Source organism: Pelobates fuscus, chromosome 4 (assembly GCF_036172605.1).
Source record: "Pelobates fuscus isolate aPelFus1 chromosome 4, aPelFus1.pri, whole genome shotgun sequence".
NCBI classification, from domain to species: Eukaryota; Metazoa; Chordata; class Amphibia; order Anura; family Pelobatidae; genus Pelobates; species Pelobates fuscus.
The window spans coordinates 73,926,433-73,952,741 of record NC_086320.1 but is presented as its reverse complement, the minus strand read 5'-3'; the positions used below and the strand labels follow the sequence as shown (position 1 = coordinate 73,952,741).

Sequence of the window (26,309 nt, the reverse complement as noted above, 5' to 3'; positions counted from 1 at the left end):
CCAATTACATGTGAATTTAACATTTCTGTTGAAGAGGTTAAAATCCACTGGGCCACTAAAATCTTTATTATGATACACATATACAGGGAGGATTCTCACATTCAGCCTGACCCAAAGCCTTAGGTTGTTTTACAAATTTATATGAATAAAGTTATTTTTTTTAAAAAAATGGAAAAAAATAAAAAAAATAGCAGTAGACAGGCGTGACAAAGACTCAAAAAAAAAAAAAAAAAAAGATCTGGAAACAGCAGCTGCTGTCTGGTTGGGGAACACTGACATTGTCTGCCTCTTAAAATCACCCAGTCAACCATCAGACCACAGCTGCACATCGTATGACCCTGTATTAATGCTAACATTGCTATTATTGCTACCATATTTCTACAACTGAAGATAAGCAAAGGTAAGACTGATCATTTTTAGATGTCTTTATGTTTTGATTTGCACTTGCTGATACAATGTAAAAGACATGTTTTTTGATCATTATGAGACTGTCTTTTTATCTACTGGTTTCTAAAATGCCAATTAGAGTTTATAGTAATTTGAACATAAAGAGCCTTGTCAAATCAGACGGAGACCCACCATGCCTTGAAAAAGATGCTTTTTAAATATTGAATACATTATGCCAGCACTGCATGTGTGTTTGTTCAATGAAGACAAGATACAAACCTATGCGGCACACTGGGAGGTGAATATTATTACAGATCCATGTTAGTCAAGGCACATGTAATACATATGTCTGCTCTATGGGTCTTGGATATAATGATTCATTACCACAAAACAGTAAGGGGCAAGTCAACTGTGTCAGCAAAAGAACTCCTGCAATGCAAAATCCAACTCCTCTGGGTAGATAATTAATTATTGAAATCATACAATGCCCCTATTTGTATCATGTGTACAGCAAGATAAAACCTAGCTAGCCATTGGTCCATAAGGGGGTACCAAGTAGGCCATGCATTGTTGCCTGGCAACAGCATCTGTCTGCTTTTGCATGAGATTCTCTTTAAAATTGTATAAATTAGCTTCACAAAAATGCTAAATGAATGTCATGCACATAATGGCATAGGACAAGCTTAAAAATGTCATTACTTGGTATATAAAACCTTTATTTAAAAATATATTCTGTCCCAAAAAGGTAGTTATTCAATTGCAAATGTTATCAGTTTACTGAAAATCTTGTATTCCACAGACAATGTGTTGTCTGACGTATATATTATATATAATTGATCAAGCCTAGGAGGCCAGTATTAAAAAAGGATTTTGAAATGTAATTCTATGAAAACACACAGAGAACACCATACATTTTAAGTTAACATGTTTTGGCATGAGGTCAGATCAGTTTGTCATGTGTCTGTAGACATCATGTAGGTTAGTATTCTGTTCCTTACAATAATGGAAAATATAGTTCAAAGACATACAGAGCACCAACATTAGCCCACATTAATTTTAGGCATGTATAATCATTTTATTTATTTGTATTGTGAAAAACACAGTCTAATGATATTTGAAAGTGGATCTAACAACCAGTGAGTAACCAATTAAATAAATACTATAGTGCTAGGAATACAAAGCTGTATTCCTAGCACTATAGCTCCCGGCACCCCCACTCCCTCGCGCTTCCACCCTTTCCCCCTCTTCACGCGGTGGGGTGGCACTGAGGCATGGCGAACGCTGTGAACGCATTATGCCCTCCACATATTAAAGCATTGCTACAATTCTTTCCTATATGGATTTTAATGATGCTAAATGTCCTCATGCAGAGTGTAATGACGTCCAGCATCAGTTAGGCAACCAAAAGTCGCCTCACCACCTGGAACTGCCTCTAGTGGCTGTCTGACAGCCACTCGAGGCAGTCTTAACTCTGCCTTGTAATTATTGCAGTTTTCCAGAAAATGCAATAATTACCATTGCTTGGTTTAGGAGCACTGCACCCAGACCACTTAAATGAGCTGAAGTGGTCTGGGTGCCTATAGTGTCCCTTTAACATTATTGAAACATTTTTAGATAAATGCTATGCAAGTTGTAACGGAGCTCCGTGTACTCCGACCGAGTACCCTCCGTTGATGGATGCTCCTAGCGCTCTCAGAGGACTCCAAGCACTGCAGACGACACCACAACCACCGCAGGCTCCACAACCGCCGTAGCTTAACTGGAGCCGCGCCGTCTTCCTTCCACCCTGGATCGGCTTCTGTCCTCCAGGACCGTGTGGGGAAGACCTCTCCTCCAGGAGAGCGTAACAGGAACAAGCTCTTAAAAGAGCTAAGTGATTAAGAGCTCAGGGGAATATGCAGAGCATAGCAATCCCCAGCGTGATATAGCAGTTCCCTCCAATAACGAGACACGGCTACGTATTGAGGGTCAGAAGAGGTCTGAGGTGCTGGAACACCCAGCCTGGTTTTTATTACCATTTTGAAAATACAGGACCACCCACAGGGCGGGACAAAACAACCAATCATACACGTACATCATTAAAACCACTCCCAGTAATTACACACAAAATCCTCCCCTATGTCTGTGATATAATTATGCTACACAAGGGATTAACATAATTATCACAGACAGTAAAAATACAGTTTTTACACAACATTCATAACTCCCAAAATATACATCACATTCGCATAAAAATACATATTCACAATCAATCCATTCAGGGGAACAACATACTCAAAAATCATACGAATTGGACCAGGGGTTCAGAAGTTAGTACAAATGTGCATTTGACCTTCTGGAAGCATGGTTTTACAGGGCCCTCTATCCTGGAGACAATGGGGGGAAGTAATTCAATTATCCAGGACTAGAGGCAGACTCCATTAACCACATGGTTGCAAAACAACATAAAACACTTTAAAATACATAAAGTCACATTTTACACATAACACACAGACATTTCACATATCCCCAGATAGCTGGGATCTGAGCGCACAAAACTACCGAATAGCGCGCAGATCCTATTCACACAGTTCAATTGCCATGGAGCTAAAGTCTTTCCCATAGTCTTTCATTATATGAATAGGCTCCATGGCATAGCCATCTGGGGTATCACCGCTCACACAGGGCCATAGTCATAAGGAAGGAGGCTGGCAAATAGGCTTCTCCACAATCCAGGGAAGCAGGGCAATTTCTCATTTAAAGGGCCAGTTACAAATAGCGATTTGTAACACAAGTTATTAAACAAACATAATAATTTTAGGTGAAGCTGAAGATAATGACTAAAGTACAGCACACAAAAGGCAAAGAAGAATCACATTCTAGTATAAATCAATATACTTACTGTAGGAAGAAATTGTTTAGCCCTGCCCCCGATTCGCCTCCTCGGCTGACATCATCAGAATTGATGATCTCAGCCAATCACAATACATTCCTATAGGAAATTAGCTGAGATTGTCACTTCTGATTATGTCAGCCAAGGAGGTGTGGTGGGGGCGGGACCAAATGCAGCACTGGCCAATCAGCATCTCCTCATAGAGATGCATTGAATCAATGCATCTCTATGGGGAAGGTTTAGAGTCTTCACGCTGAACATTAGTGCTGCACACTGTGCAGCCATGCCCCAGGAAGCGCCTCTATTGGATGTCTAAGCAGTGGCCACTAGAAGTTTTCCTAGGCTGTGAAAAGGCAGTGTTTACATTTAAAAAGCTTGCAGAGACTGACTATGCTTACCACAACAACTATAATAAGCTGTAGTTGTTCTGGTGACTATAGTGTCCCTTTAACTTTGACTATCAAAAATGAATTTAGAACCAAGACACAAGAAGCATTTAAAAATCAGCACTGATATGTAAATCTATTTTGAGGTTTTTTACTTTTGTTGCACTTGGTGTGTGAAAATTATTATAAGAAAAAAATTGGTTGTTTTTCCATTTTTAACATTTTATTCATACTTACTATTATGTTAGGTATACATATAGTATATTAAAATAAAGTCCCTTTTGTCATTTTAAAAACAATATACAATATGTATTATTGCAATTAACGAGAAACCCTTAAATTATGGTGGAACAGACACATGTACTAATTCTAGGTTTTGCTTTGGTTCGGAAGTTGGACAATTGCGCTTTGTGTTTACGGGTTGCAATTGCTAGTTTGCAGAAGCCTGGGCACCTATTTATCAAATTAAATTTTAAATGTGTAAATACATATAAATAACCTGCAGTAGAAATGTTTAGTTTATAAATATACTTTTTTTCACAAATATAAATTATAACATACACAGAAATAATGATGGACTTCATATATATACACAGCTCAAAGAGAGGGCTAGGTTCTACTAGATGAATTGCTTTTCTATTTTAAAGGGACACTTCAGTATCCAAATACAAAACAATTAAAAACACTATTTAGTAGATATACTCTCATTAAAAACATGCACATATTTAATTATGCATTTTACTTGAGGGTATATCTAAAACAGCTTGCAGTAGTTGTAGATCTCTAGCCTGAAGTCTCTGCAGGCCCTCTTCTTTTCCAGCCCAGACTTTATGCAGCTGTCCAATCACAGACATTCCAATGCGGTGAGGTGCTCTCTGCAGTGCCTGCCCATTGAGTTTAGCTCCACTGAGCTAACAACCAGGAAGAAACATGACTTGTTGTCTGATTGACAGCCAGAGGATTATAACAAAATTATAATCTATTGAAATCTGTACTTTTTGTAAAATGAAAAAGGGGACACACTTAAAACTCTTCAGTAAGCTAAAGTGCTTTAGGTGTTTGGATTGTCCCTTTAACTAAATAGCAGTTTGCAAATTGACTTCTATGAATAACTACTATACAAGTAGAAGAGATAAGCTTATCTTGTCTAATAGACTGTAGCCCACAGACTGTCAAATTATTTTAGTATCCGCCTTTAATTTACCTTCTCCAGATCCAATATGTAGATAAGTATGTGTGCATGAGACGTGTACAAACCATCAATTCACAGCTCTTTTATTTTGTCAATTTCATAATTCATTTATTTTGCCAACAGTTCATAATATTAGAACACGGGGCACAGAATTTTTTTTTTTATTTCTGTTTGTATAATAAGAAAGCGTTATCATGGCAAAACAATTAAAGAGACACTATAGTCACCAGAACAACTATAGCTTATTGTATTTGTTCTAATAAGTAGAAGTAGAATTATTCTCTTCAGGCTTTTTGAAGTAAACACTGTCTTTTCAGAGAAAATGCAGTGTTTACATTACAGCTTAGTAATAACTCCACTGGCCACTCCTCAGATGGCTGCTAGAGGTGCTTCTTGGGGCAGTGCTGCCTAGTGTGCAGCACTGCCATTCAGTGTCTCCACCCTCTGCATGCAGACACTGAACTTTCCTCATAGAGATGCATTGATTCAATTCATCTCTATGAGGAGATGCTGACTGGCCAGGGCTGTGTTTGACTTGTGCTGGCTATGCTCCTGATCTACCTCCTTGATAGTCTCAGCCAATCCTATGGGGAAGCATTTTGATTGGACCAGGTCACCACTTCTGATGAGGTCAGTAGACAGCAGGCAGGTCTGACTTGAATACAAATTAGATTTTACTATATTTAGCGAGACAAGAGGGGCCAGGGGGCTAGATGGTGATTTTAACATTATAGGGTCAGGAATACAAATTTGTGTTCCTGACCCGATAGTGTTCCTTTAAGCGAAGTGCTAAATAAGTCCAATCCCCATGGGCACAAATAGAATGTTTCTCAATATTTAGCACTTTGCATACAGAGCAGTTCCTGGTTTCCAGTTCTAGTTTAAAGGATACTTTTGATTTGCTTTTCCAGACATTGAAAATGTATCCACTACAAGAATATAGTTGAAGCATGAGCCATCTGCCCGTTTGTATTGATTGCAAGCAGAATAAAAGAATGTGCTTGGTCAGTCATACAAAATGTTCAAGTGGCAACAAAAGAGAACTAGTGTCTGTTCTCATGATGCAACTCATAGCTCAGGACAGTAGGCGGAGAGTTTCTATTCAGCATTTAGAACTAGCACAGCTTGTATGCACTCTTCTGACAAAAAAACTCTGTTGTAAACTTAACGTTCCATAATTCACAGCTCGATTCTGGTATAGGAGATAAACACATCTCTGGTTATTGAATAGCAATCTTCTCTTAGCCGTTAAATGGAAGAACTGCTACTTAGTTTATCTCTTGTAATAGAATCCCAAAATGGGATTTTTCAATCAGTGCAGTTTTTTTAGCACTGTAATGGATATCACACTAAATACAGTGGAAATCTAGGGCTCATTTCTATGTTTGGCACACTTATTTAGCAGCATGTCAGTAGTAATCACTAAATGACTACAGCTACTCTGATCCATAACCAGCAATTTTCATGCTACAAAATATAATGCTAAATTACTGGTAATTAGTGGCTGCCAAATATAATATAATATCTCCCATAGAGGTTATTAGCAGTTGCCAAATACTAGGTATAACCTGCTTTCCATTCTAGACAGTTAAACTTGCCATCCATGAGAGTACTGGCAAGGAGACGGGGTAACTGCCCTTCAGGCCAGTGACTCTGTGTTTGTGTGAGCCAGTGTAAATCAGAGTGGGGTAAAATACATAAATAGGGTTAAGAGGCCACAAAAGGTGGGCTAAAGACTCAAAAGCATGAAAAGAATGACTAACGGGATACAATACGCTAAAAGGAAAAAGTGAAAAAAAGGAGGAAAGATGCAAAGAACAGACAAAAGGATGAATAAGATGGGCACAAGGGGTATAGGGTTACATAGATGGGCAGTTTTGGGGTGGCAAAATGCGCCTTCACCTGTGTAGACAAAAATCCTTATTTACACAGAATGTGTTTCTTTGATTTACTAGCAAGTGGCTATTCTGAGATTGGTCAGTATCATTGTAACGACACGTCATTAGTGGTCAGCTGGTAAGAAATGTAGCTACAATGTTGAAAACCAATAGGCATCTGCTACTGGCTTTTGTTAATAGTGACAGCTTACAGCAGTAATTTACAGAAAAAGCCATTTAATTTTTGACCATAGGTATTAGGAATTTAAGAATTAAGCTCAGTGCTAATTTTCATTCAAATTTTCCGGGTTGTCAAATGTTACAGTTGTTTTGTGTAAGTTTACTTTCTGTAGGTAAGCATAATGCCAACACATAGCAATTATATTTATATTCTGAGGGTGTATTTGGGAATCCTCATTTATGGAAATTCTATTAAGCTCTTTATAAGTACCTTGTATTCGTTATGTTTATAACAAAAAGGTCTGCATCCATGTACATATTGCAGCCCTTGCCTAAAATATTGCAAGATAAGGTAAACAATATAAAAGACTTTTGACCCCTAAAGAATATTATGTATAAATAATTGGGTATTTTTAGGTATCCCTGAGCAGCAATCTTTGCATCAAATTGCTCTTTTACTGTTTTGCTGTTCTACGCATCTCTTGTTTCTCATATTGTTTGTAAATAAGCAGTAAAGGACTAAAAACCTTTAAAAGAACACGTTAAGTATCATAACCACTACAGCACGCTGTGCCCTGGCATTTATCCTTTGTAAGTAGTAAACCGTTTTAGAATGGTTTCACTTCTTACCTGGGGTTCACGGGCGACCTTTCCATGCAGCTTCCAAGAGACTCAGAAGTTCTCGGCCTGAGCTAAGCCTGGCAGTGCAGAGTTTAGCTCATTGGCTGAGAACAGCCATATGAAGCACTCAGTGAATGAGCTAGCCCTGTACTGCAGGTCTTAGCTTTGGAGAGCTAACAGAAGTTCCTAGCAAACCTCATGCTCAGACTAATGTGCTGGAATAAATGTGCACTTAATGTTGACTAATTGTTTTGCAATGAATAAGCATAACAGGAGCCCTTTCAAAAACTCTATAAGTTTTAACTTTACCTTGTAAAGGGTTACTACAAGCAACATGATCACTAGTGATTTAAAAGGTATTGGTGCCTGGAGTTTGTATGTGCAGCATTTTGCTTTGTTTTTATGGGCAGCATACTGAGTCTGACGAGAGACAGCCGATGGTGACATTTCCTGCCCCCACTTGTGCCACACCTGTCCTCCCTCTCAGTACGTCCTCCCTGACTTCGCCCCCCACGTCAATGGACAGTTATGACAGTGAAGGAGGTTTAGGCTGTAGTGTGAACTTGGACATGATGGAACCATTTTTAAATCTTTTTTTTAGTTTAAGTTTGGGTGGGTGCGAACCACCCCAGTAACCACCCCTTTAACCCAACAGATATAAACTATTTAGCTATTTTACCCTGACTGACCAATACATAGATTCAAAACTTGCCCTGAATATGCCAGTTTTATCCCTTGATAAGACATTCGTGTTATTATAAGATTTGCCTAACCCCTTGTCCTGATATGGTTAAAAATATAAAAGCTTTGCAAAAACATCCAATTACCATATCGCCACCTTCCCAGATACACGTTTCTTCCCTCCTTACACCAGTGTCATCCTGCAGGCTTCTATTTCTTAAACCTCACCTGTGACAGTAACCAACCTTGGCAGAAGTATTAAAGGATCACTATAGGGTCAGGAACACAAACATGTGTTCCTGACCCTATAGTGTTAACACCACCATCTAGCCCCCCTGGGCCCCTCATGCCTCCATAAATATAGTAAAAATCTTACTGTATTCAAGCCTGAAGCTGTAAATATGCATGCTGTTAGACTCAGAAAGACAAGCAGTCTGCTGACATGTGCTAGCCTGATCCAATCACAGTGCTTCCCCATACGATTGGCTGAGACTGACAAAGAGGCAGATCAGGGGCTGAGCCAGCATGATTCAAACACAGCCCTGGCCAATCAGCATCTCCTCATATAGATTAATTGAATCAATGAACCTCTATGAGGAAAGTTCAGTGTCTGCATGCAGAGGGAGGAGATACTGAATCACAGGATGCTGTGCACAGTGCTGCCCTGTGCTCTGCTGACAGCAGATCTGAGTGGATGGAGGCATATTATGCCTCCATCAACTCCGAAGTCCCTCTGGTTCATTTTGAGTGACTTCAACTGGAGGTGTTCCTAGCTTTCAATGTAAACACTGTATACTCAGAAAATACAGTGTTTACATGAGAAAGGCTGCAGGGAGCTATAGTTCTCACCTGAACAACCTCATTAAGCTGAAGTTGTTCAGGTGACTATAGTGTCCCTTTAATTACTGACTTTGCATCAAACTTTACTTTGGGAAGATCGAACATGAAACTATAATGGTTAGATGTCTGGGTACAAGGTTATCACTAAATTTAAAAAGACATGGACTTATACAGCCAAAAGAAAGGTGCTTTTGTATTTAGGTGATTTTCATAGAATTTAACAGTAAATCAATTCATGAGTGTTGCTCATATCCAACATGTTACTCACTCATTGTCGGCCCAGCTGAGTTCCACCACTGCCAAGAGTTGTGGCATAGGGATGCCAAGTGAAGTCCTGTTTGATTGTCATGACATGAGTGACCATGGTGTGTTCTACAGTTCCTTCGTATTTCTTCCTAGTCTATGACTTCTATGAACTCTATATCAAACCTACCTAGTTAATTACTAAGCATTCCAAATACTTAATCCTGAACTGGCCTGGTGGATTGCTCTAAAACATTTGTGTTCCTTTTTATTACTGCCAGGATCCCTTCACTGCACTAGATCCAGTACTGTACTGCTTTAAGATTTATCTTCTCAAATTCATATCTCCCAGTAATGGATTTGACTATGCAGCCTTGATTTTAAAACTCCAGTCTTGCTGATCCCAAGTCTGTTCCCCTGTGTCCTGCTTCTGAGCAGGGCCTGACTGGGAATAAAAAGCAGCCCTGGAAATTTTTTATACAAGCCCTATCAATTATTGTGCCAACTATGACAGACATACAGGTATATATAGGAATGCATTGGATTGACTGAGATCATCAATTCTGATGACCTCAGCCAAGGAGGCGCTGCGGGGCCAAACGCCGCCCTAGCCAATCAGCATCTCCTCGTAGTGGTGCATTGATTCAAGCACTAAAGTAAACACTGCCTTTTCTCGGAAAAGGCAATGTTTACATTAAAAAGCCTGCAGGGACAGGCTATAGACACCAGAACAACTACATTAAGCTGTAGTTGTTCTGGTGACTATAGTTTCCCTTTAAATACAAACAAAAGAGCTGTTTTATTCTAATCAGATGTGCAAAATCGTACTTCAAAGTTTCATTGTTTCAACATTTGGATATAGTTTGACACCAGGGCATGAAAGACTAGGAAAAAAAGGCAGGGTTATCCACTAAATTAATAATTGTTGTGAATGAAAATCTACGTTGCATAATTTAGGCTACAATAGTCAAGCTGTTGGAAACATTTTCAAATCTATTTTGGTCTAAATTATGCAATTTAGAATTTCACTTCCTAAAATAAAAATATATACATTTGTGTAGATGCATAATACTCCCACAAATCACATAGATGTATAATATATTTACATTTTTAATTCAATCTGTCATTTTAAAGAAAAATATATATAGACAGACACACTGGCACGTAGTCACTGATGCCAACACATACACACACTCATTAACAGACACTGGCGCACAAACACTTTCCTTTTTAGATGCTTAGCTGATCCCCAAATAGTGTCTGTATTGTGCAATATAAGAAAGGGAGTAATCTGTGGAATTCCACTGGGGAAGCTGCATCTGTTTGAAGCTAAGTATTATACACTATAGTGTTTTTTTGTGTTAAACTAATGCATACATACTCACTGACATACACACTGTGACCCATACAAACACACTGGCACTCATTGATCCATGTTGACACACACAATGACCAATATAAACACTAGTATATAAACACACATACACTCATTAACCCCTTAAGGACGGGTGACGGACGAGGTCCGTCATCCTGGGGAAACCCTTAACGACGGATGACGGACCTTGTCCGTCACGCGGTAAAATTAACCCCAGATCGCCGCGATCGTGGGGTTAATGGTGCTCCGGTCTGCATCTGTATTAGAGGCAGACCGGGAGCACCGGATCGGGCTGTCCCAGCACATGTGCCCGCTCTGACAGCATGTCTGAGCGGGCACATGTGCTCTGTATACTTACCTCCGCCTCCCTGCACTTCCGGGTTCAGTGTGAAGTGCAGGGAGACGGATCAGTGCTGATCCTGCCCCCTGGTGTGTAAAAAAAAAAGTAAAATTAAAATCCCACCCCCCTTTACCCATTTTAATAAAAAATTAACCCCTTCCCTGCCAATTGATCACTGACTACAGTGATCAATTGGCAGGGATTACATTTTAATATGATCTGATTTTTTTTTTTTTTTAACCCCTGAGGGTTAATTCTTTTTTTTTTAACCCTCAGGGGTTAAATTTATTTTATTAATTAATTTAAATATTTTAAAATTATAAATTTAGCTAGCTGGGGAGGGTGGAAGTTAGTGGGGAATTGGGGGATTTAATAACGTTTAAGTAAAAAATAAAAAAAAATAAACCCTTTACCCAGTCCAAATAAAAATTAACCCCTTCCCTGCCAGTCGATCACTGCCTACAGTGATCAAAATACAGATCACAGTATTATACTGTGATCTAATTTTTTTTTAACCCCTGACGATTAACTTTTATTTATTTTTTAACCCTCAGGGGTTAAATTTATTTAATTAACTAATTTAAATATTGTTTAATTAAATATTTTGCTAGCTGGGGTGGGTGGGAGTTATGGAAAAATGGGGAATTTACTGTTAGTGCTGCTTACTGCTAGTTAGGGGTTAACGGTAAAAAAAAAAAGCTTAGAAAAATGTTAAATCTGTAAAAAAAAGTTTTACGAAAGTTTAGGAAACTTTAAAAAAATTATTAAGCAAAACAAAAGTTTAAAAAATAGTTTTAAAAAGTAAAAAAAGTTTTAAAAAGTTAAAAAATACATTTGATAACGCTCATTACCACTACACCTGGTACAAGCTAGCGGAAAAAATGATCACACGCTAAGGTTCAAAATATGCCTTTTGAAATATCCTGGGATGTCTTCTTTAAGAAATGGTATGGCTTTATGGGGTATTTGGATTATATAGCCTGGTAAAATACTCTAAAATGGGACATGGGCACAGCGTAAAAATGTAAAGTTTGGAAAAAAAATGGAATGGCTGTGTCCCAAATGTGCCCCTCCGATGTCCACATATACCTGGCAAAGGTACATACGGGGGTATTTTTGTACATAAGGGTGGTATTTTTGTACTCAGCTGACATAGCTGAGCAACATATGAAGTATTATACAGTCGTAGCACAAATAAGGTTTGCAAAATATAACTTTGTGTGTCAAAAAGGCAGAAAAAAACGCTTATTACCACTACACCTGGTACAAGCTATCGGAAAAATTATCCCAGGCTAAGGTTCAAAATATGCCTTTTGAAATACCCTGGGGTGTCTACTTTAAGAAATGGTAGGCCTTTGTGGGGTAGTTTGAATTTAAAACCTGCGAAGATGCTTGGAAATTGCACATAGGCCCAGCGTCAAAATTCAAAGTTCTGTAAAAACTGATATGGCTTGGTCTCAAATATGGCACTGTAGCTTCACAAAATAGTGCCAAATACATTCATTGGGGATGTCTTTTTACTCAGAAGACTTAGCTGAGCATAATTTGGAGGTTTTGAACTTAGTGGCACATATGAAATATACAAAATGCCCAGCAAAAATGCAATCCGTATGTAAAAAAATGCCCCAAATAATTTTTTACCACATACTTTGTCATATATTGGTGAAAAAATGGGGGCATGCTAAGGCACAATATGCACCTTATGATATACCCTGGAGTGTCTACTTTTACAAATGGTAGGCCTTTGTGTTTTTTTTTTGAACAGTCAAACTGTTATAATACGCCAAATGGAAGCATAGGCTCATTAAATCCGTCTCTCAAAATTCTACTGTGAATACTGAAAAGGACAGGTCTCCTATATGGCACTGTAGCTTCACGAAATAGTGCCAAAGACAAACAATGGGGGTACCGTTGTACTCAGCAGAAGTAACTGAACACATAATAAAACTTTGTACAGGAATAGCACACACCAACTTTACAAAATACACATGAGAAGTTCTTTGTTATAAGTTTGTGTGCGAAAACCCCCCAAAAACACAATTTTACTCCAATATTTAGCAGAGGTTGGCGGTAAAATGGCTATGTAGAAAGTGTCAAAACAACCTTAGGTAAATAGCCTGTGGTGTCTACTTTATATAAATATATACTTTTGTGTGGCAATTTTGTTTTCTTTTATGGCTATTAGGCTTACAAGACAAACATACCAAATTCTAAAATCGCTCCACATTAAAAGTTTATTTTACTCCTTGTGCTTTGTGACCTGTAACTACCACAAAAAACTGAAAATCCCAGACACATTATATATTCTGTAAATCAGAACAACTAAATGAATTTATTTTTAATTACTTTCCTTAACCTGCACTAATTGTGCACACGTTATTATTGCAAAAACTGTAAAAAAAAAAAAAATGTTTTCATTTTCTTTGCATTTTTCTGTATTTTTTAATAATAAATAAGCATTTGTGTATATATATATATATATATATATATATATGTTACATCAAATTAAAGCCCTTTCTGTCCTTTAAAAAACGGTATATAATATGCATCGGTGCAATAAATTAGTAAAATGCAAATTGCAGTTGAACGCAAACAGCAAAAAATGCAAAAAATGCCGTTGTCATTAAGTGAAAGACAAGCTTCTGAAGCTCTGTCCTTAAGGGGTTAACAAACATGGGCACACAGTGATCCATACTGACACACGCACACAGTGATCCATACTGGCACACACACTGATCCATACAGACACACACACACACAGTGATCCATACTGATATACAAACATACAGTGATCCATACTGACACACACACACACACTGATTCAGAATGTCAAACACACACATATCCATAATGACACACACATTGATCCATACTGATACACACTTATCCATATTGACACACAGACAACTATACTGACACACTCACACAGTGATCCATATTGACACACACATGTAATACCTTTACAAATACAGACAAAAACACCCCCACACACAAACTCTCAAATATACACAGAATATACACCCTAAGAATCAGTCAAATGACCTTGCTCCTTGAGATGATCTGTACTCAGCTCCTGGCTGAAAGTTTCCATTTAGCAGAAGGGGGAATCCAAAGCACAGTGATAAATTGTACACTGTGGGTTAAGGGTCCTGCTAAAATCCTCTGAAAGCATGCTGATGACCATAGGCGTGCGCAGCTGCTTGCATTAGGGTGTGCACCCTAAAGCACAAACACACGCTGCGTGTATATGTATGTATGTATGTATGTATGAATATATATATATATATATATACACACACACATACATACACTGCTGTGTGTGTGTGTGTGTGTGCTGTTAGTGTGCTGTGTGAGAATGGTGTGAGGGTGCTGTGTGTGTGTGTAAGGGTGCTGTGTGTGAGGGTGCTGTTAGTGTGATGTGTGTGTGAGGGTGCTGGTACTGTGCTATGTGGGTGAGGGTGTTTGTGTGTGTGTGTTTGTGAGGGTGCTGTCAGTGTGCTGTTTGTGAGGGTGCTGTTTGTGTGCTCTTTGTGAGTGTGCTGTGTGTGTGTGTGTGTGTGTGTGTTAGGGTCCTGTTAGTGTGCTGTGTGAGGGTGCTGTGTGTGTGAGGGTGCTGTTTGTGTGATGTGTGTGTGTGAGGGTGCTGCAGACCTCTGACAGGCCCCCTGCTCACCCCTTTCACTCCCAGCCAGAAGCTTTTTGACAGGTCCCCTGCTCACCCCTCTCACTCCCAGCCAGCAGCTCTCCAATAGGCCCACTGTTCACCCCTCTCACTCCCAGCCAGTAGCTCTCTGACAGGCTCCTTGCTCACCCCTCTCACTCCCAGCCAGTAGCTCTCTGACAGGCTCCTTGCTCACCCCTCTCACTCCCAGCCAGTAGCTCTTTGACAGGTCCCCTGCTCACCCCTCTCCTGCCCAGCCAGTAGCTCTCCAATAGGCCCCCTTCTCACCCTTCTCACTCCCAGCCAGCAACTCTCTGATAGGCCTCCCTGTTGACTCCTTTGGCTGTCTGCCAGCACAGGAAGAAAAACTTCAGAAGATCCATGTGGGCTGCCCTGCTGTGCCTGATTATCAGGTCACATGCTTCCTGTGTGTAAAGGACTGCCATCCTCCCTGCACTTACTCCAAGCTCCTGCCGGATGCTGGCTGCCTGCTCCTTATGTCTCACTCGCGAGCACCATTGAAAATTCACTTCCCACTATTTGCTGCTCGCGAGTAGATAAAATACCTTTTTCTCTGCTCAGCTCATCACCAGGCCCCAACATGAGTGTGTTTACTTGGTGGGGGGAGGGGCTGCATTGTGTGGCACTAAGTACCACGGCCCACCGGTGGGCCAGTCCAACCCTGCTTCTGAGGATACCATGATAATCTCCCCAGGAAAGCTCTGCAGTTACATTCTGTGAGCAGTTTCTGTTACCTCGCCTGAGCTAAGTCTTTGAGTGCATGGTCAACTCATTGGCTGACAGCATCAACTAAGCACTCTTGGTTAATGGGATAAGTTCTGCACCATCTGGCTTCGCTCAGAGCCTGAGCTTCCAGCTACAAAAGATGACTGGCGCCTGGTGGATCAAAGGTGAGTTGGCAAACCATTTGCAGTTTGACTGGAAAGGCGCCGTGAGCTCAGTCCAAGTTGAGGGAAATAAGAGTTCTTACATAAGGGAAATAAGAGTTCTGGCAGTTATATTAGCAGCTTCAGTGTGGGTGACTTAAAGTTATAGTGATTTTACCCATCACCAGAGCCTGGCTCTGACACCCATGCAACTGTAACCCCAATTCTAAAGAAGCCCAACCTTGACCCTAACTCCTCGTCCAACTACGGTCCTATCTCGCTACTGCCTTTTGCGTCCAAGATCCTTGAAAGAGTTGTGTATGCGAGATTGACAGACTTCCTCAAGTCCAACTCTCTGCTAGACCCGCTTGAATCTGGTTTCCATGTTAAGCACTCTGTGGAACGGCACTGACCAAAGTATCCAATGATCTACTCGCTGCAAAATCTCGTGGTCACTACTCTATCCTAATTCTCCTTGACCTGTCTGTGGCTTTTGACACTGTTGATCATCAACAGCTTCTTCTCATCCTCCGCAATGTCAGTCTACAAGATATTGCTCTCCCCTAGGGTTCTCCTCCTACCTCTCCCAGTGCTCTTTCAGTGTTTCTTTCTCTGGCTCTGCTTCTTCTCCCCAACTCGTCTGTTGGTGTCCCCCAATGTTCAGTCCTTGGTCCCCTTCTGTTCTCTATCTATTCTGCCTCCCTTGTCAACTGTCCTTTCTCGCCTTGACTACTGTAATCGGCTTCTCATTGGTCTTACTTGCTCCCAACTCGCGCCGTTACAGTCCATAATGAATGTGGCGGCGAGGCTCATCTTCCTGTCTGCCCACACCTCCCACACCTCACCCTTCTGTCAGTCCCTACATTGGCTTCCTGTAAGATATAGGGCTCAATTTAAAATTCTGGTTCTTGCTTTCAAATCTCTACATAATGCTGCTCTACATAATGGTGATCCTCCCTAACACACAAGTATGTCTAGGCCCTTATGCTCTGCTGAAGACTTACGTCTATCTTCTGTCCTTACTCCCACCTCTGATGCTCGCCTTCAAGACTTCTCGAGGGCTGCACCGTTCCTGTGGAACTCACTTCCCTCCTCACCCAGTCTCCACTCCTTAAAAAAAAAACAAAAAAAAAAAACTTCTTCATAAAAGATGCTTACCCAGTCTCCACTGGGGCTGGGGGGGCAGGTAAAGGTGAAATTTACTTACCTGAACCTGTCCCACACGGTCACATCCATCTTATTCCGGTGGGTCTTCTTTAGCACGCCAGGAGCCGATGTCACTGCTGTACTCTCACACATGAGCAAATGTATATCTTTATAAAATACTAATTTTTCGGGAGGGTGGAGGAAGGTGAAAGTGCCACATTGAGTGTGAACTGAATAACTGATGGACCATCCGTCATGTTGCGCATCTACTTTTGAATGACCCACTTCATTTGTTTGTGGGCACACACACACAGGCAGTACTCTCCACCCTTCACTCTCCTGATATTAGACATGTCAACATACGTGAATAAACCTTTCTCAACTGAGGGTGGATTCAGTGTAGTTTCTGCACCTTAAACTGCACATTAATGCAAAGTTGTTACGGTGCTTTAACTGAGTAATTTTTCTTTTTGACCTCTCATGCCTTTTGTGAATAAGGGCACGCACTCACACTTCTTCTATTAGCACAGAAGAGCTTACATTCTAAAACTGTAGAAGTGTGTGGGAGTCATGTATAAACTGAGTGTATTAAATCTGTAAAGTGGGAGACGGAGTAATCGAATGCGGTTTGCATTTCTCTTCTGATTTTTGTCACTGGGTTAAGCTCCTGTTACGGGGACAGCTGTCACAGTCTAGGGGAAGGTGATGACATAGCAAAACAAAAATAGTACAGCAGTAATGGATGTTGCAAACTGCTTGCCTTGATATGTAAATACTCATCTAAAAAGCCTCTTTACACAGGATTTCTGTGGAACCAATCAAAAAGGTAACTCATTGTTTCTTTGTTTTACTTTATTGTTCTAAGTTTTCAACCACATTGTTATACATTTGCTCCGTAACTCTGCTATTTATAGCTATTCATATTTATGGCTTGTGTTTGCGGGCATTTAAATTAAACATTCCATGCTTCTTTCAGCAGAACTAATTTAATTTTCAACACTTGAATAAAAGACACATTTTCTGTTTCATGTATGCAGATTGTAAAACGTGTACGTATATATTGAGCCATATATTTACAATGAAGCATGTGTTTACAATTAAAAACTATCAACACGTCTAGAACAGAAATAATAAAATGTTTTATGCTCAGCACTGCATCGTATTGTTTGTAACTCTAAATTGTTGACGTTCAGTATTAGTTTTCTATTTAGAAACGCAGTATATAATTGGAGAGCTAAATTCTTAAAATGTTTAAATTGCGATGTGGAATGTGTTTTGTGTAATTTGTGTAGATGTAATTTAAGAAATGTAGGTCACATGTATGTAAAGTAAAAAAAAGTCAATGTTTTTAGTATAAAGAAAAGTATTTAGAAAATGTATGCTATATATTTAATTACAGTAGACTTATTAAGAACTTAAAGGAACACTGTAGTGTTAGGAATACAAAACTGTATTAGTAACACTATAGTGTCCATCTGCTTCTTCCCCCTCAGCCCCAGTCTTCCCCACCATGAAAGGGTTAAAAACCCTTTCAGTTACTTACCTGGTTCCAGCGCTGAAGTCGGGATTCTCGTCAGCATGGGGAGGAGCCAAATGAGCATGCACAAACATGCCCATTCGGCCTTCCCCATAGAAAAGCATTGACACAATGAATTCCGAGGGGGATTTGCAAGATTTTAGACATCTTTATGCAAAGTGTGAGATGTCCAGCCTCGTTAAATTACACTCTGTAACACTGCAGGAAGTTAGTCCTGTGGCTGTCTGGTATACATACACTAAGGGCAGTCTCATTGCTGCAATGTAAACATTGCAGTTTCTATGAAGGAATGTTTCTATGAATGTTTTACATCACAGGGCCAAGTGGACATGGACACTGCACCCAGACCACTTCAATGAGATGGAGTGGTCTGGGTGGCTATAATGTCTCTTTAAGAAGAGAGGCGTACAGAGTACCACACATTAGCTTAAACTTGTCTCTACAGATTATGTTTCAGCTTCCAAACATAAAAACCACCACTGTACATTGAACCTATACTGCTATTTAATCCCCACTAGGGGATTTCTTTTTAGATCAAGATATATATATATATATATATATATATATATATACATAGATAGGAACTTACCTTCTTAGATGCAGAATGGCTAAAATGGGTCTTAATGCATTGGATGTATTGCCAAAAATAATAATTACAAAAATATATAAAAGAAACCACTATATCTTCACTCAGCTTCATGCATGTAAACTGTTAAACCCTATTAGGATCCGATAGTAATATTTGGTTCAATCTTAAATGTCAAAAATAGAATGGATTCCCTATTACAAATACAGCCAATACATTCTGAGCAATTTGGCGCACAGGGTGACCCTCCATTGAGGTTTCCAGCCTCTTTAACAGACCAGTACTGCCAAAGGGTCGGCACTGCGATTGGCTCTGTAAAGGCCTATATGTCAATATATCTGTCCCTCGCTGTGCCATGCTGTGCCAGACAATAAGTCTCTTCTGTGTTGTAATGCATATCCACTCATCCCTAGCTTCCTGGTGCCTCATTATGACATCATATATGACATGGAACCTTTCATCGATCTCTTTTTACAATGTCAGTCTCTGTGGCGCTTTTTCATGATGTAAACACATTTGTGACATCATGATTATCTGTAACTAATCATAACCCAGTATATATCCTTCTTGGTGGTCTTTGTTTCCTTGTCCTGTTGTGGTTCTTGTTACCTGAGAGTCTGTTTTGGATTTACTGTTTTCTAACCTCAACTTGTTTGACTATTCTTTCTCTCTGTTATCCTGACCTGAGCATGACTATTCATTTTGGGTCTCTCTGTTATCCTAGATCTCAAACTATCTCTCGTCTATTCTCTGTCTGTTTGCAGACATTTTATTTATCTGTCTCGGGCACTATCCCAGCCACTCTAAGGACCGATACGTGGTTCTTTACTGTTTCCTTTAAGTTTTTATACTTGTTATGGTAGCTCAATTCCTGACACTATGTTTGCCTGAGTATGCTTCCCTACCCCTAAGTCCTACCCATGTTTGGAGGCTTAACTATCATGTCTGTGTACGTTTGCTGACACATGGTCAATTCTCCCTAACTGTGCTGTGTGTAAAGGTAGGGGGAGTTCATTGAGAAAGCTTGCAGGTATATTATGACATAGCCACACATTTATTCTCAGTAGGTAGTGTAACAGGAACAGGCTAGAACTGTCCCACTGCTGCATCTTTCTCTTCACCAGTGGCCCCTGGGACCACCACATCTTTCAGGCAGCGTGGGCGGACCTTGACCCAGCGCCGAGGGACATCGGGCTGGATATACGTAAGTCACTGAAGGGGTTTTAACCCCTTCAGCAACTTGGGATAGGGGGTGGGGGGAGAGGGGACCTGCAGTACCAGGCACTGGAGAGTACCTTTAAACATAACATTGATGCAGGGGCTAGATTGCATAATAAAACCAAAAAAATATTATCTAGTAAATAAAAAGACAACATGCTTTACCACCAACAGTTAAATATTCCCTTATTTGTTCAAACAGAAGACCCCAACTACCTCTAGCATGTAAGCTCATCGAGCAGGGCCCTCAACCCCCTCTGTTCCTGTACGTCCAGTGGTCTGATCTCAATTATGTGTCTGTTAGTGTAGCGGTACTTACCCTCTCCAGGGGCCGGCCGGGGTCCTCCCTTCTCGCCGCGCGCGGTCCTGCTCCTGCACGAGCCGCGCGCGGCTCAGCCAACAATGGGATCAGTCAGGCGGGCAGTGACCGCGAGAAGCGGTCACATGTCCCGCCCGACACTAAGAGCGCGCCGCGCGTCTCGGGCGCGCTCTTAAAGGGACAGTGGGAGACTAAATTAGAATCAGTCTCCCATTGGCCCCTGTCAGGCCACATTCCCCATACACTCACGTTTTGGGGGCGTGGATATGACAGGGGCCAATCAAAGTGAACCTTAAGGGTATTTATACTCACCTGTTTCCCTTGCTCTTTGCCCTATCGTGGTTTCTGTCCAGTTCCCTTTAGTGCTTGTATCGTTCAGTTGGTTTTTTGGTGCTTGACCTTGGCTTTGTTCCTGACTCCGCTCTCTCCTTATCCTTGCTTGCTTATCCGCTGTTTTGTCCTCTGTGTACCAGTCCTCGGCTTGTTCTACGTTACGCTGTCTCTCAGTTCCCTTGACCTCGGCTTGTTCTGACTCTGTCTTTCTCTCGTCCTAGTCCGGCCATTCTAAGGTCCGGTAAGACGAACACTGTTTCTTGTCTCTTGACTGTGAACTATTCCTGCGTGTTGGGGTATATTACCGTGACATTACGATAGGGCCATGGACCCCGCAGGTTTAGGTCAACAGATGGCCACTCATGAGGCTAGATTCGCAGAACAGGATCACCGTATGGATCAAATGGCTCAAGCCATCCAGACACTGTTATCCAGATCTGTTCCGGTACCTGTACCTACGCCTCCTGTAAACCCTATACCGGACACAGCTAATATGTCTAATGCTTCTGCACATCTAACCCCGCCACCTAGGTATGGAGGGGACGCTAAGACATGTAGGGGATTCCTTAATCAAGTGGAATTCCACTTCGAAATGTACCCACGTTCATTTCCCACTGACAGATCTAAGGTGGGTTTTCTTATGCACCAGCTTACGGATAAGGCACTAGAATGGGCAAATCCTATTTGGGAGGCTAATGGGCCTATGGTACACGACTTCAATAGCTTCCTCACAGCGTTCCGTAGAACATTTGACACGACTAAAAGGTCAAAAAATGCCGCCAGGGCATTAATGAGAATAAAGCAAGGATCTAAATCTGTAGCCGATTATGCTATTCAGTTCCGGACCCTTGCCTCACAGGTAGATTGGACTAATAATGGCCTTACTACTGCCTTTATGGAAGGTCTGTCTGATACTATCTTAGATGAGGTAGCAGCTAAGGACCTCCCTGTACCCCTGGAGGACCTGATTGACTATCTTATCGATATAGATAACAGGATCCGTGACAGGTTATATACCAGGTCCAGAAATAGACATTTTGTTCCCTTTAACTCCCCTAGAGCTGAGACTCCCGAGGGATCTAAAGGTTCTGAGGAGGAACCTATGCAGTTAGGGGTTGCTAAACTTACCGACGCTGAAAAGCTTTATAGGAGAAAGGAGGGACTTTGTCTTTATTGTGGTAGGAGGGGTCATATGAGACAAGAATGTCCCGTGCGTCCGGGAAACTATCGCACCTAAGACCGTATAGAGGACTGGCCTTGGGTGTGACATCACAGTCCTCACAATTGCCTCTTAATAAGTTACTTCTTCCTGTTTCCCTGCACCTTGATAGTGACTGCATAGCAGGGAATATACTAGCCCTGGTTGATTCCGGAGCGGCCGAAAACTTTATTGATTCCAGTTTTGTCAAGGAGAATAACATACCCACCAGAGAGAAGGAGACACCCTTGGCCGTTGAGGCCATAGATGGTAGACCATTATGCTCTCCAATTATCACACATGAGACTGTTCCCCTACATATGTCTACAGGGGTGTTACACTCTGAGACCATTCGGTTTCAGATCATTACTTCTCCTTCCTCTCACCTCGTGTTAGGGTATCCTTGGTTACGTACTCATAATCCCACCATTGATTGGGAGTCAGGACAAATAGTTTCTTGGAGTGATTCTTGCCAAGAGTCTTGTGTTGTTAAAGTCACCCCTTTGAATTCTACTCATATTCCTCCCGTGCCTACGGTCATACCCTCTCAGTACCTGTCTCTTAAATCTGTTTTTGATAAAAGGGAGGCTGAAAGATTGCCACCTCACAGGCCTTACGATTGTGCAATTAATTTATTACCTGGTACGATGCCTCCCAAAGGGAGAATATATCCTTTATCTTCTCAGGAGAATCTGGTTATGGAGGAATATATCAAGGAATCTCTAGAGAAGGGATTTATAAGAAGATCCTCTTCCCCGGCAGGGGCTGGGTTCTTCTTTGTGTCTAAGAAAGATGGCGAATTAAGGCCTTGTATTGACTATAGGGGCCTTAATAAAATCACCGTCAAAAATGCGTACCCCATACCTTTGATCACAGAACTTTTTGATAGGCTTAAACAGGCCACAGTTTTTACTAAATTGGACCTTAGGGGTGCTTACAACCTCATACGTATCAAAAAGGATCACGAGTGGAAGACTGCTTTCAATACCAGGAGTGGCCACTACGAGTACACTGTGATGCCCTTTGGTCTTTGTAACGCCCCAGCAGTTTTTCAAGAATTTATTAATGATGTCCTACGTCAATTTATACATACATTCGTTATAGTATACTTGGACGACATATTAATTTATTCTAATGATTTACAGACTCATCACATGCATGTTAAATTAGTGTTGAGAACTCTTCTGGTTAACGGTCTCTATTGCAAACTCGAAAAATGTTCATTTGATCAATCTGAAGTCCAATTCTTGGGTTATATAATCTCTGCCAAGGGTTTTCGTATGGATCCCAAGAAACTGTCTGCCATTATGGAATGGCCTCTGCCCCAGGGTTTGAAAGCCATTCAGCGTTTTCTGGGGTTCTCTAATTATTATAGGCGTTTTATTAAAGGATTTTCTGCCATTGTAGCGCCTATAACCAGAATGACCAAGAAGGATGGTAATACTCATGTCTGGAAACCAGAAGCACTCGAGGCCTTTGAATTCTTGAAAGCTACATTTGCCTCTGCTCCTGTTTTACAGCATCCTGTCCCTTCACTGCCCTTTATTCTTGAGGTTGATGCTTCTGAGATAGGGGTAGGTGCTATCTTGTCTCAAAGAGATTCACCTGAAAAGCCGTTACACCCTTGTGGCTTCTTTTCCAGACAGATGTCCAAAGCAGAGAGGAATTATGATGTAGGCAATCGTGAACTCCTTGCTATCATTTTGGCGCTCAAGGAATGGAGACATCTGCTAGAGGGTACCAGGGATCCTATCCTCATTTTAACGGATCACAAAAACCTCTCATACCTTAGTGAAGCAAAAAGATTGTCTTCTAGGCAGGCCAGGTGGTCTCTCTTTTTGTCTCGTTTTAATTACATAATCACTTACAGACCGGGTGATCGTAATACTAAAGCTGACGCTCTGTCCAGACAATTCGAGACTACTGACAAACTCGAGGTCGATGTTACCCCTGTCATTCCGCCTGACAGAATAATAGCGACTACTGTTCTTTCTATTTCGTCTTCTCTCTTACAAACTATTCAGGCTAAACAAAACTTGGCTCATGAGGAGAGGCCTGCTGATAAGCTATTCGTTGATATACCAGAGAGACGAGACATCTTGTCATTATATCATGACACTAGAACTGCTGGACACCCTGGTATTTCTAAGACAGTCTCAGCAGTTTCTAGATATTTCTGGTGGGCTTCCTTGCGCAAGGACGTCACCGATTACGTTAATGCCTGTAGCACTTGTGCCAGTATGAAGTCCTCCCACAGAGTTCCTTGTGGGTTGTTGCATCCGTTGCCCATACCCGAGAGGCCATGGTCCAATATATCCATGGATTTTATTGTTGAATTACCTCCCTCTAATGGTAAAACTGTCATCCTGATGATTGTGGATCGTTTTTCTAAGATGGCTCATTTTGTGTCTCTTCTCAAATTGCCATCATCCAAGGAACTTGCCTCTATTTTTGCCAGGGAGGTGTTTCGGTTGCATGGTATTCCCACTTCGATCGTGTCCGATAGGGGTAGCCAGTTTATTTCCAGATTCTGGAGAGCGTTTTGTGCAGAGATGGGTATCTCCCTCTCGTTTTCTTCAGCCTACCACCCCCAGTCTAATGGAGCTGCTGAACGTGCCAACCAATCTCTGGAGCAGTATCTTCGCTGTTTCGTGTCCCACCATCAGAACAATTGGGCTGACCTGCTTCCTTGGGCTGAGTTTGCTCGTAATAATGCTGCTCATGAATCCTCCGGTAACAGCCCTTTTTACGTTGTTTATGGCCGGCATCCCGTGGTTCTTCCAGCTGCATTCTCCTTACAGGGCATGCCAGCCCTGGACGAACATTTGGCTAGTCTACGTAATACTTGGGAGCAGGTTCAGTGTTCTTTGGTGGCCTCAGCTGCTCGCCAGAAGGTTCACGCTGACAAGCATCGCAGGGCGGCTCCATCCTATGCTGTGGGAGACCGGGTTTGGCTTTCTACTCGCAATATTCGTCTTCGTGTGCCTTCTATGAAGTTGGCCCCTCGTTTTATTGGTCCTTTTCGTATCTTGCATGTGGTTAATCCTGTCTCGTATGCATTGGATCTTCCAAAAAATTTACGCATTCCTAACGTGTTTCATACCTCCTTGTTAAAACCCCTCCTGTGCAACCGTTTTACTCGGCATGTCCCCCCTCCTCCTCCGGTTTCGGTGGAGGGCCATGAGGAGTTTGAAGTGGCGGCTGTAATTGACTCTCGCTTGCTTCGGGGTCGCCTCCAATATCTGGTACATTGGAAGGGCTATGGGCCTGAGGAACGCAGTTGGATTTCCGCTGACGCTGTTCACGCTCCTCGCCTTGTGCGTTCTTTCCACGCTCGTTTTCCTGCCAGGCCTGCTCCTCCCCGCCCGGTGGGCGTGTCTTCAGGGGGGGGTACTGTAGCGGTACTTACCCTCTCCAGGGGCCGGCCGGGGTCCTCCCTTCTCGCCGCGCGCGGTCCTGCTCCTGCACGAGCCGCGCGCGGCTCAGCCAACAATGGGATCAGTCAGGCGGGCAGTGACCGCGAGAAGCGGTCACATGTCCCGCCCGACACTAAGAGCGCGCCGCGCGTCTCGGGCGCGCTCTTAAAGGGACAGTGGGAGACTAAATTAGAATCAGTCTCCCATTGGCCCCTGTCAGGCCACATTCCCCATACACTCACGTTTTGGGGGCGTGGATATGACAGGGGCCAATCAAAGTGAACCTTAAGGGTATTTATACTCACCTGTTTCCCTTGCTCTTTGCCCTATCGTGGTTTCTGTCCAGTTCCCTTTAGTGCTTGTATCGTTCAGTTGGTTTTTTGGTGCTTGACCTTGGCTTTGTTCCTGACTCCGCTCTCTCCTTATCCTTGCTTGCTTATCCGCTGTTTTGTCCTCTGTGTACCAGTCCTCGGCTTGTTCTACGTTACGCTGTCTCTCAGTTCCCTTGACCTCGGCTTGTTCTGACTCTGTCTTTCTCTCGTCCTAGTCCGGCCATTCTAAGGTCCGGTAAGACGAACACTGTTTCTTGTCTCTTGACTGTGAACTATTCCTGCGTGTTGGGGTATATTACCGTGACAGTTAGTCTACCCATTGTACAGCGCTACGGAATTTGTTGGCGCTATATAAATAATAAAATAATAATAATAATACAGCTCTCACATAGCAGTCTTATTACACTAGCATGTACATTTCTGGTAGTGGGCATACAGAGATAGCAGAATGGTTAATACGTTAGTATTCAGCAGTGTGGATGTATATTTTAATTATTAGCCTTTTATTTTAAAATTGAATGTGGTAACTTTTTTGTTATTTAAAATAACATGCAGCTGGTTAATTGTATGCACACTCTTTTTTAAGAAACATATTACTGTCTCCAAGAGGATCTGCCATTTTGTGAAAATGTTGGATTATATAGTTATGCTTTTAATTCTCTGGAACTGCATATGTTTTATT

The 26,309-nt window shown here is 41.6% G+C and overlaps 1 protein-coding gene across 2 annotated transcripts in view; it reads left to right on the top strand.

The window, feature by feature from the left end:
- The first annotated feature begins 244 nt into the window (after positions 1-244).
- PKIA (cAMP-dependent protein kinase inhibitor alpha) overlaps positions 245-26,309 on the top strand; it is a 61,003-nt gene continuing 34,938 nt past the window's right edge. The window contains exon 1 of one of the 2 annotated variants that reach the window (XM_063450368.1): positions 245-400. The gene's annotated coding sequence lies outside the window, so the exon portion shown is untranslated. Of the gene's footprint in view, positions 401-17,400; positions 17,515-26,309 lie in introns of those variants that run through there. The other variant, XM_063450369.1, reaches the window with a different exon arrangement.